General features: G+C 44.9%; 8 non-coding genes across 8 annotated transcripts; all 8 read right to left on the reverse strand.

Annotated features, from left to right (window-relative positions):
- Window positions 1-604: 604 nt before the first annotated feature.
- Window positions 605-795, reverse strand: LOC141218165 (U2 spliceosomal RNA). Its single transcript, XR_012286924.1, has one exon. It is a non-coding gene; the product is annotated as a U2 spliceosomal RNA (small nuclear RNA).
- A 1,123-nt stretch (window positions 796-1,918) lies between these two features.
- Window positions 1,919-2,109, reverse strand: LOC141218486 (U2 spliceosomal RNA). Its single transcript, XR_012287183.1, has one exon. It is a non-coding gene; the product is annotated as a U2 spliceosomal RNA (small nuclear RNA).
- Window positions 2,110-3,233: 1,124 nt separating this feature from the next.
- On the reverse strand, window positions 3,234-3,424 carry LOC141218487 (U2 spliceosomal RNA). Its single transcript, XR_012287184.1, has one exon. It is a non-coding gene; the product is annotated as a U2 spliceosomal RNA (small nuclear RNA).
- Window positions 3,425-4,548: 1,124 nt separating this feature from the next.
- Window positions 4,549-4,739, reverse strand: LOC141218166 (U2 spliceosomal RNA). The gene has a single exon (XR_012286925.1). It is a non-coding gene; the product is annotated as a U2 spliceosomal RNA (small nuclear RNA).
- A 1,123-nt stretch (window positions 4,740-5,862) lies between these two features.
- Window positions 5,863-6,053, reverse strand: LOC141218488 (U2 spliceosomal RNA). The gene has a single exon (XR_012287185.1). It is a non-coding gene; the product is annotated as a U2 spliceosomal RNA (small nuclear RNA).
- Window positions 6,054-7,173: 1,120 nt separating this feature from the next.
- LOC141218490 (U2 spliceosomal RNA) lies at window positions 7,174-7,364 on the reverse strand. Its single transcript, XR_012287187.1, has one exon. It is a non-coding gene; the product is annotated as a U2 spliceosomal RNA (small nuclear RNA).
- A 1,121-nt stretch (window positions 7,365-8,485) lies between these two features.
- On the reverse strand, window positions 8,486-8,676 carry LOC141218491 (U2 spliceosomal RNA). Its single transcript, XR_012287188.1, has one exon. It is a non-coding gene; the product is annotated as a U2 spliceosomal RNA (small nuclear RNA).
- A 1,120-nt stretch (window positions 8,677-9,796) lies between these two features.
- Window positions 9,797-9,989, reverse strand: LOC141218332 (U2 spliceosomal RNA). The gene has a single exon (XR_012287086.1). It is a non-coding gene; the product is annotated as a U2 spliceosomal RNA (small nuclear RNA).
- Between the last annotated feature and the right edge of the window lie 553 nt (window positions 9,990-10,542).

A 10,542-nucleotide genomic window follows, 5' to 3' on the forward strand; every position in this document is an offset into this window, starting at 1 on the left:
TTTAAAAGAATGCCACAGACTAATCAACCAAACTTTTTGGGTTGGTTTCTCTTTTATAGTCTGCAGGCATTAAATGAAAGAAGTCAGTGTTCCAGCAGAGGGAGACAACGTTTCAGAAAAGGCATTGTAGCAAACCAAAAAAGAAATTTTAAGCGCAGCAGAGTAACCAGCTCACATACCTGTTAGCTCAGGTGAGTTTAAAAGGCTGCTGTTGATAACAAGGGCATTTGCTAAATAGATGGTGTGTGTGCAACAATATACTGAAAGGTCAATTATATTGTGCAGCTTATCTCACCACCTGTAGTTATTTAGGTGAAAGCTCCAAAATGCTTGCCTATTATGTCTGTTTATCCAAAAGGAAGTATAGAGGGAGAGCTAGATAGATAGCATTGCATTACATTACATTACATGGCAATGCAATGCACAGTTGCTGAAGTTGAACCAAAATGAGCTTGTCATCTGGCTTCTGCAACTTTTAACATGAAAAATCCAATGAAGAGAAGAAAAGCAGAGCCAAAGAGTCCATCCCAAAATCCGACAAACAAGCAAAATGAACAAAAAGCATTGAATTCAATTCTTTCTGATTTTAGAAACTGCATTAAAGAAGGGGTGCACCGGTCCTGGAGATACTGCAATACCAGGTCAATGCGTGGAGTGGACAGAGCAAGCTCTTTTTCCATCTCCCTGTTCTAAAAATCCATTTAATATATGGTCCCCAGATAGGGGACGTACCAGATATTAAACTGATAAGAACAGATACTACACTTGATCTTAGCCAAAAGGCCGAGAAGCGATAACCAGAATTGGTTTCCGACTACGGTGCCACCCAAGGATTCTGAAAAGTCCATTTGTGGAGATGGCCACCTGGACTCCCGTTAAGAAGACATGCTGTCAATCTCTAGATCCCTCACATGCCTGCACTTTTCGGCTTGCTGCTGCTGCAATCCACGCGTTTTAGATCTGCATAACTCCACCTCTTTTAGCACAGTACCCTCAACCCCCGGCTGTTCCCACCCGCCTCAACACCGTTGGAAGGGAGGAGAACCAATTAAGGCGGGGGGGGGGTGGAACGAGCAGCTGTCTACCCTTAGCAGGAGGGTTGCTGATTAATTACCTCTCCTGCTGCTGCTGCTGCTGCTGGCTGTCCAGCAGCAGACTGAAGGTGGCTGCTGCTGTGCGCATGTATATAAAGGCTCAGAGCCTATTATGACACGCGCAGCCAGCGTTCCATTGCCACATTCCGTCTACTGCAGGCGGGATACCTGGATGGCTGAATGTCACTGAGAAGCTCACAGAGACCGCCATAAGCAACAGTTTAAAAGAATGCCACAGACTAATCAACCAAACTTTTTGGGTTGGTTTCTCTTTTATAGTCTGCAGGCATTAAATGAAAGAAGTCAGTGTTCCAGCAGAGGGAGACAACGTTTCAGAAAAGGCATTGTAGCAAACCAAAAAAGAAATTTTAAGCGCAGCAGAGTAACCAGCTCACATACCTGTTAGCTCAGGTGAGTTTAAAAGGCTGCTGTTGATAACAAGGGCATTTGCTAAATAGATGGTGTGTGTGCAACAATATACTGAAAGGTCAATTATATTGTGCAGCTTATCTCACCACCTGTAGTTATTTAGGTGAAAGCTCCAAAATGCTTGCCTAATATGTCTGTTTATCCAAAAGGAAGTATAGAGGGAGAGCTAGATAGATAGCATTGTATTACATTACATTACATGGCAATGCAATGCACAGTTGCTGAAGTTGAACCAAAATGAGCTTGTCATCTGGCTTCTGCAACTTTTAACATGAAAAATCCAATGAGGAGAAGAAAAGCAAAGCCAAAGAGTCCATCCCAAAATCCGACAAACAAGCAAAATGAACAAAAAGCATTGAATTCAATTCTTTCTGATTTTAGAAACTGCATTAAAGAAGGGGTGCACCGGTCCTGGAGATACTGCAATACCAGGTCAATGCGTGGAGTGGACAGAGCAAGCTCTTTTTCCATCTCCCTGTTCTAAAAATCCATTTAATATATGGTCCCCAGATAGGGGACGTATCAGATATTAAACTGATAAGAACAGATACTACACTTGATCTTAGCCAAAAGGCCGAGAAGCGATAACCAGAATTGGTTTCCGACTACGGTGCCACCCAAGGATTCTGAAAAGTCCATTTGTGGAGATGGCCACCTGGACTCCCGTTAAGAAGACATGCTGTCAACCTCTAGATCCCTCACATGCCTGCACTTTTCGGCTTGCTGCTGCTGCAATCCACGCGTTTTAGATCTGCATAACTCCACCTCTTTTAGCACAGTACCCTCAACCCCCGGCTGTTCCCACCCGCCTCAACACCGTTGGAAGGGAGGAGAACCAATTAAGGCGGGGGGGGGGGTGGAACGAGCAGCTGTCTACCCTTAGCAGGAGGGTTGCTGATTAATTACCTCTCCTGCTGCTGCTGCTGCTGCTGGCTGTCCAGCAGCAGACTGAAGGTGGCTGCTGCTGTGCGCAGGTATATAAAAGCTCAGAGCCTATTATGACACGCGCAGCCAGCGTTCCATTGCCACATTCCGTCTACTGCAGGCGGGATACCTGGATGGCTGAATGTCACTGAGAAGCTCACAGAGACCGCCATAAGCAACAGTTTAAAAGAATGCCACAGACTAATCAACCAAACTTTTTGGGTTGGTTTCTCTTTTATAGTCTGCAGGCATTAAATGAAAGAAGTCAGTGTTCCAGCAGAGGGAGACAACGTTTCAGAAAAGGCATTGTAGCAAACCAAAAAAGAAATTTTAAGCGCAGCAGAGTAACTAGCTCACATACCTGTTAGCTCAGGTGAGTTTAAAAGGCTGCTGTTGATAACAAGGGCATTTGCTAAATAGATGGTGTGTGTGCAACAATATACTGAAAGGTCAATTATATTGTGCAGCTTATCTCACCACCTGTAGTTATTTAGGTGAAAGCTCCAAAATGCTTGCCTAATATGTCTGTTTATCCAAAAGGAAGTATAGAGGGAGAGCTAGATAGATAGCATTGCATTACATTACATTACATGGCAATGCAATGCACAGTTGCTGAAGTTGAACCAAAATGAGCTTGTCATCTGGCTTCTGCAACTTTTAACATGAAAAATCCAATGAAGAGAAGAAAAGCAAAGCCAAAGAGTCCATCCCAAAATCCGACAAACAAGCAAAATGAACAAAAAGCATTGAATTCAATTCTTTCTGATTTTAGAAACTGCATTAAAGAAGGGGTGCACCGGTCCTGGAGATACTGCAATACCAGGTCAATGCGTGGAGTGGACAGAGCAAGCTCTTTTTCCATCTCCCTGTTCTAAAAATCCATTTAATATATGGTCCCCAGATAGGGGACGTATCAGATATTAAACTGATAAGAACAGATACTACACTTGATCTTAGCCAAAAGGCCGAGAAGCGATAACCAGAATTGGTTTCCGACTACGGTGCCACCCAAGGATTCTGAAAAGTCCATTTGTGGAGATGGCCACCTGGACTCCCGTTAAGAAGACATGCTGTCAACCTCTAGATCCCTCACATGCCTGCACTTTTCGGCTTGCTGCTGCTGCAATCCACGCGTTTTAGATCTGCATAACTCCACCTCTTTTAGCACAGTACCCTCAACCCCCGGCTGTTCCCACCCGCCTCAACACCGTTGGAAGGGAGGAGAACCAATTAAGGCGGGGGGGGGGGTGGAACGAGCAGCTGTCTACCCTTAGCAGGAGGGTTGCTGATTAATTACCTCTCCTGCTGCTGCTGCTGCTGCTGGCTGTCCAGCAGCAGACTGAAGGTGGCTGCTGCTGTGCGCAGGTATATAAAAGCTCAGAGCCTATTATGACACGCGCAGCCAGCGTTCCATTGCCACATTCCGTCTACTGCAGGCGGGATACCTGGATGGCTGAATGTCACTGAGAAGCTCACAGAGACCGCCATAAGCAACAGTTTAAAAGAATGCCACAGACTAATCAACCAAACTTTTTGGGTTGGTTTCTCTTTTATAGTCTGCAGGCATTAAATGAAAGAAGTCAGTGTTCCAGCAGAGGGAGACAACGTTTCAGAAAAGGCATTGTAGCAAACCAAAAAAGAAATTTTAAGCGCAGCAGAGTAACTAGCTCACATACCTGTTAGCTCAGGTGAGTTTAAAAGGCTGCTGTTGATAACAAGGGCATTTGCTAAATAGATGGTGTGTGTGCAACAATATACTGAAAGGTCAATTATATTGTGCAGCTTATCTCACCACCTGTAGTTATTTAGGTGAAAGCTCCAAAATGCTTGCCTAATATGTCTGTTTATCCAAAAGGAAGTATAGAGGGAGAGCTAGATAGATAGCATTGCATTACATTACATTACATGGCAATGCAATGCACAGTTGCTGAAGTTGAACCAAAATGAGCTTGTCATCTGGCTTCTGCAACTTTTAACATGAAAAATCCAATGAAGAGAAGAAAAGCAAAGCCAAAGAGTCCATCCCAAAATCCGACAAACAAGCAAAATGAACAAAAAGCATTGAATTCAATTCTTTCTGATTTTAGAAACTGCATTAAAGAAGGGGTGCACCGGTCCTGGAGATACTGCAATACCAGGTCAATGCGTGGAGTGGACAGAGCAAGCTCTTTTTCCATCTCCCTGTTCTAAAAATCCATTTAATATATGGTCCCCAGATAGGGGACGTACCAGATATTAAACTGATAAGAACAGATACTACACTTGATCTTAGCCAAAAGGCCGAGAAGCGATAACCAGAATTGGTTTCCGACTACGGTGCCACCCAAGGATTCTGAAAAGTCCATTTGTGGAGATGGCCACCTGGACTCCCGTTAAGAAGACATGCTGTCAACCTCTAGATCCCTCACATGCCTGCACTTTTCGGCTTGCTGCTGCTGCAATCCACGCGTTTTAGATCTGCATAACTCCACCTCTTTTAGCACAGTACCCTCAACCCCCGGCTGTTCCCACCCGCCTCAACACCGTTGGAAGGGAGGAGAACCAATTAAGGCGGGGGGGGGGAGGAACGAGCAGCTGTCTACCCTTAGCAGGAGGGTTGCTGATTAATTACCTCTCCTGCTGCTGCTGCTGCTGCTGGCTGTCCAGCAGCAGACTGAAGGTGGCTGCTGCTGTGCGCATGTATATAAAGGCTCAGAGCCTATTATGACACGCGCAGCCAGCGTTCCATTGCCACATTCCGTCTACTGCAGGCGGGATACCTGGATGGCTGAATGTCACTGAGAAGCTCACAGAGACCGCCATAAGCAACAGTTTAAAAGAATGCCACAGACTAATCAACCAAACTTTTTGGGTTGGTTTCTCTTTTATAGTCTGCAGGCATTAAATGAAAGAAGTCAGTGTTCCAGCAGAGGGAGACAACGTTTCAGAAAAGGCATTGTAGCAAACCAAAAAAGAAATTTTAAGCGCAGCAGAGTAACCAGCTCACATACCTGTTAGCTCAGGTGAGTTTAAAAGGCTGCTGTTGATAACAAGGGCATTTGCTAAATAGATGGTGTGTGTGCAACAATATACTGAAAGGTCAATTATATTGTGCAGCTTATCTCACCACCTGTAGTTATTTAGGTGAAAGCTCCAAAATGCTTGCCTAATATGTCTGTTTATCCAAAAGAAAGTATAGAGGGAGAGCTAGATAGATAGCATTGTATTACATTACATTACATGGCAATGCAATGCACAGTTGCTGAAGTTGAACCAAAATGAGCTTGTCATCTGGCTTCTGCAACTTTTAACATGAAAAATCCAATGAGGAGAAGAAAAGCAAAGCCAAAGAGTCCATCCCAAAATCCGACAAACAAGCAAAATGAACAAAAAGCATTGAATTCAATTCTTTCTGATTTTAGAAACTGCATTAAAGAAGGGGTGCACCGGTCCTGGAGATACTGCAATACCAGGTCAATGCGTGGAGTGGACAGAGCAAGCTCTTTTTCCATCTCCCTGTTCTAAAAATCCATTTAATATATGGTCCCCAGATAGGGGACGTATCAGATATTAAACTGATAAGAACAGATACTACACTTGATCTTAGCCAAAAGGCCGAGAAGCGATAACCAGAATTGGTTTCCGACTACGGTGCCACCCAAGGATTCTGAAAAGTCCATTTGTGGAGATGGCCACCTGGACTCCCGTTAAGAAGACATGCTGTCAACCTCTAGATCCCTCACATGCCTGCACTTTTCGGCTTGCTGCTGCTGCAATCCACGCGTTTTAGATCTGCATAACTCCACCTCTTTTAGCACAGTACCCTCAACCCCCGGCTGTTCCCACCCGCCTCAACACCGTTGGAAGGGAGGAGAACCAATTAAGGCGGGGGGGGGGTGGAACGAGCAGCTGTCTACCCTTAGCAGGAGGGTTGCTGATTAATTACCTCTCCTGCTGCTGCTGCTGCTGGCTGTCCAGCAGCAGACTGAAGGTGGCTGCTGCTGTGCGCAGGTATATAAAGGCTCAGAGCCTATTATGACACGCGCAGCCAGCGTTCCATTGCCACATTCCGTCTACTGCAGGCGGGATACCTGGATGGCTGAATGTCACTGAGAAGCTCACAGAGACCGCCATAAGCAACAGTTTAAAAGAATGCCACAGACTAATCAACCAAACTTTTTGGGTTGGTTTCTCTTTTATAGTCTGCAGGCATTAAATGAAAGAAGTCAGTGTTCCAGCAGAGGGAGACAACGTTTCAGAAAAGGCATTGTAGCAAACCAAAAAAGAAATTTTAAGCGCAGCAGAGTAACCAGCTCACATACCTGTTAGCTCAGGTGAGTTTAAAAGGCTGCTGTTGATAACAAGGGCATTTGCTAAATAGATGGTGTGTGTGCAACAATATACTGAAAGGTCAATTATATTGTGCAGCTTATCTCACCACCTGTAGTTATTTAGGTGAAAGCTCCAAAATGCTTGCCTAATATGTCTGTTTATCCAAAAGGAAGTATAGAGGGAGAGCTAGATAGATAGCATTGCATTACATTACATTACATGGCAATGCAATGCACAGTTGCTGAAGTTGAACCAAAATGAGCTTGTCATCTGGCTTCTGCAACTTTTAACATGAAAAATCCAATGAGGAGAAGAAAAGCAAAGCCAAAGAGTCCATCCCAAAATCCGACAAACAAGCAAAATGAACAAAAAGCATTGAATTCAATTCTTTCTGATTTTAGAAACTGCATTAAAGAAGGGGTGCACCGGTCCTGGAGATACTGCAATACCAGGTCAATGCGTGGAGTGGACAGAGCAAGCTCTTTTTCCATCTCCCTGTTCTAAAAATCCATTTAATATATGGTCCCCAGATAGGGGACGTATCAGATATTAAACTGATAAGAACAGATACTACACTTGATCTTAGCCAAAAGGCCGAGAAGCGATTACCAGAATTGGTTTCCGACTACGGTGCCACCCAAGGATTCTGAAAAGTCCATTTGTGGAGATGGCCACCTGGACTCCCGTTAAGAAGACATGCTGTCAACCTCTAGATCCCTCACATGCCTGCACTTTTCGGCTTGCTGCTGCTGCAATCCACGCGTTTTAGATCTGCATAACTCCACCTCTTTTAGCACAGTACCCTCAACCCCCGGCTGTTCCCACCCGCCTCAACACCGTTGGAAGGGAGGAGAACCAATTAAGGCGGGGGGGGGGGTGGAACGAGCAGCTGTCTACCCTTAGCAGGAGGGTTGCTGATTAATTATCTCTCCTGCTGCTGCTGCTGCTGGCTGTCCAGCAGCAGACTGAAGGTGGCTGCTGCTGTGCGCAGGTATATAAAGGCTCAGAGCCTATTATGACACGCGCAGCCAGCGTTCCATTGCCACATTCCGTCTACTGCAGGCGGGATACCTGGATGGCTGAATGTCACTGAGAAGCTCACAGAGACCGCCATAAGCAACAGTTTAAAAGAATGCCACAGACTAATCAACCAAACTTTTTGGGTTGGTTTCTCTTTTATAGTCTGCAGGCATTAAATGAAAGAAGTCAGTGTTCCAGCAGAGGGAGACAACGTTTCAGAAAAGGCATTGTAGCAAACCAAAAAAGAAATTTTAAGCGCAGCAGAGTAACCAGCTCACATACCTGTTAGCTCAGGTGAGTTTAAAAGGCTGCTGTTGATAACAAGGGCATTTGCTAAATAGATGGTGTGTGTGCAACAATATACTGAAAGGTCAATTATATTGTGCAGCTTATCTCACCACCTGTAGTTATTTAGGTGAAAGCTCCAAAATGCTTGCCTAATATGTCTGTTTATCCAAAAGGAAGTATAGAGGGAGAGCTAGATAGATAGCATTGCATTACATTACATTACATGGCAATGCAATGCACAGTTGCTGAAGTTGAACCAAAATGAGCTTGTCATCTGGCTTCTGCAACTTTTAACATGAAAAATCCAATGAGGAGAAGAAAAGCAAAGCCAAAGAGTCCATCCCAAAATCCGACAAACAAGCAAAATGAACAAAAAGCATTGAATTCAATTCTTTCTGATTTTAGAAACTGCATTAAAGAAGGGGTGCACCGGTCCTGGAGATACTGCAATACCAGGTCAATGCGTGGAGTGGACAGAGCAAGCTCTTTTTCCATCTCCCTGTTCTAAAAATCCATTTAATATATGGTCCCCAGATAGGGGACGTATCAGATATTAAACTGATAAGAACAGATACTACACTTGATCTTAGCCAAAAGGCCGAGAAGCGATAACCAGAATTGGTTTCCGACTACGGTGCCACCCAAGGATTCTGAAAAGTCCATTTGTGGAGATGGCCACCTGGACTCCCGTTAAGAAGACATGCTGTCAACCTCTAGATCCCTCACATGCCTGCACTTTTCGGCTTGCTGCTGCTGCAATCCACGCGTTTTAGATCTGCATAACTCCACCTCTTTTAGCACAGTACCCTCAACCCCCGGCTGTTCCCACCCACCTCAACACCGTTGGAAGGGAGGAGAACCAATTAAGGCGGGGGGGGGGTGGAACGAGCAGCTGTCTACCCTTAGCAGGAGGGTTGCTGATTAATTACCTCTCCCGCTGCTGCTGCTGCTGGCTGTCCAGCAGCAGACTGAAGGTGGCTGCTGCTGTGCACAGGTATATAAAGGCTCAGAGCCTGTTATGACACGCGCAGCCAGCGTTCCATTGCCACATTCCGTCTACTGCAGGCGGGATACCTGGATGGCTGAATGTCACTGAGAAGCTCACAGAGACCGCCATAAGCAACAGTTTAAAAGAATGCCACAGACTAATCAACCAAACTGTTTGGGTTGGTTTCTCTTTTATAGTCTGCAGGCATTAAATGAAAGAAGTCAGTGTTCCAGCAGAGGGAGACAACGTTTCAGAAAAGGCATTGTAGCAAACCAAAAAAGAAATTTTAAGCGCAGCAGAGTAACCAGCTCACATACCTGTTAGCTCAGGTGAGTTTAAAAGGCTGCTGTTGATAACAAGGGCATTTGCTAAATAGATGGTGTGTGTGCAACAATATACTGAAAGGTCAATTATATTGTGCAGCTTATCTCACCACCTGTAGTTATTTAGGTGAAAGCTCCAAAATGCTTGCCTAATATGTCTGTTTATCCAAAAGGAAGTATAGAGGGAGAGCTAGATAGATAGCATTGCATTACATTACATTACATGGCAATGCAATGCACAGTTGCTGAAGTTGAACCAAAATGAGCTTGTCATCTGGCTTCTGCAACTTTTAACATGAAAAATCCAATGAGGAGAAGAAAAGCAAAGCCAAAGAGTCCATCCCAAAATCCGACAAACAAGCAAAATGAACAAAAAGCATTGAATTCAATTCTTTCTGATTTTAGAAACTGCATTAAAGAAGGGGTGCACCGGTCCTGGAGATACTGCAATACCAGGTCAATGCGTGGAGTGGACAGAGCAAGCTCTTTTTCCATCTCCCTGTTCTAAAAATCCATTTAATATATGGTCCCCAGATAGGGGACGTATCAGATATTAAACTGATAAGAACAGATTTTTTGATTGAATATATCTTTTATTAGCACAAAAAATAAGTTAACAGACAGTGTACAGTGCCGCAGCCCAGTACACACAGAATTCTACATCATATTTACATAGCATGAGGATACGACGCACTAACTAGACACATCACACCCCTATGCTACACAAAACACTCAATCTGAAAGAAAAAGCATGTCAATCAATACAGTACGACGAACCGTGATAAGGGATGGGGATTGGGAAAAAGGGGATGGGGAGGGGAAAATCACAGGCCCGAAGCTTTATTGAAAGACAAGACACATAAGGGGAGAGGGGGAGGAGGGGTTTAGTCCTCGTCCTCGTCCTCCGGACCGTCCATGATGGAATAGTCTCTGAGCAGGCTGTGGATCAGCCTGCGGCAGTCCTGGATGGACATCCTCTCCCTCCTCAAGATGAGCCGGTTCCTGGCGACCCAAACGGCATCCTTGAAGCAGTTCATAAGGCGCCAAGCCTCCTGGATGGCTCCGACGGTATGAACCCCAGGGAAGAGTCCGTAAAGCACAGAATGGTGCGATAGGCTCGCCCTGGGGACAGAGTTCCTCAGGTCGTCCTCAAGTGCAGTCAATA

Source organism: Phyllobates terribilis, unplaced genomic scaffold (genome assembly GCF_046119375.1).
Source record: "Phyllobates terribilis strain yellow unplaced genomic scaffold, ASM4611937v1 Scaffold_249__1_contigs__length_2872098, whole genome shotgun sequence".
NCBI classification, from domain to species: Eukaryota; Metazoa; Chordata; class Amphibia; order Anura; family Dendrobatidae; genus Phyllobates; species Phyllobates terribilis.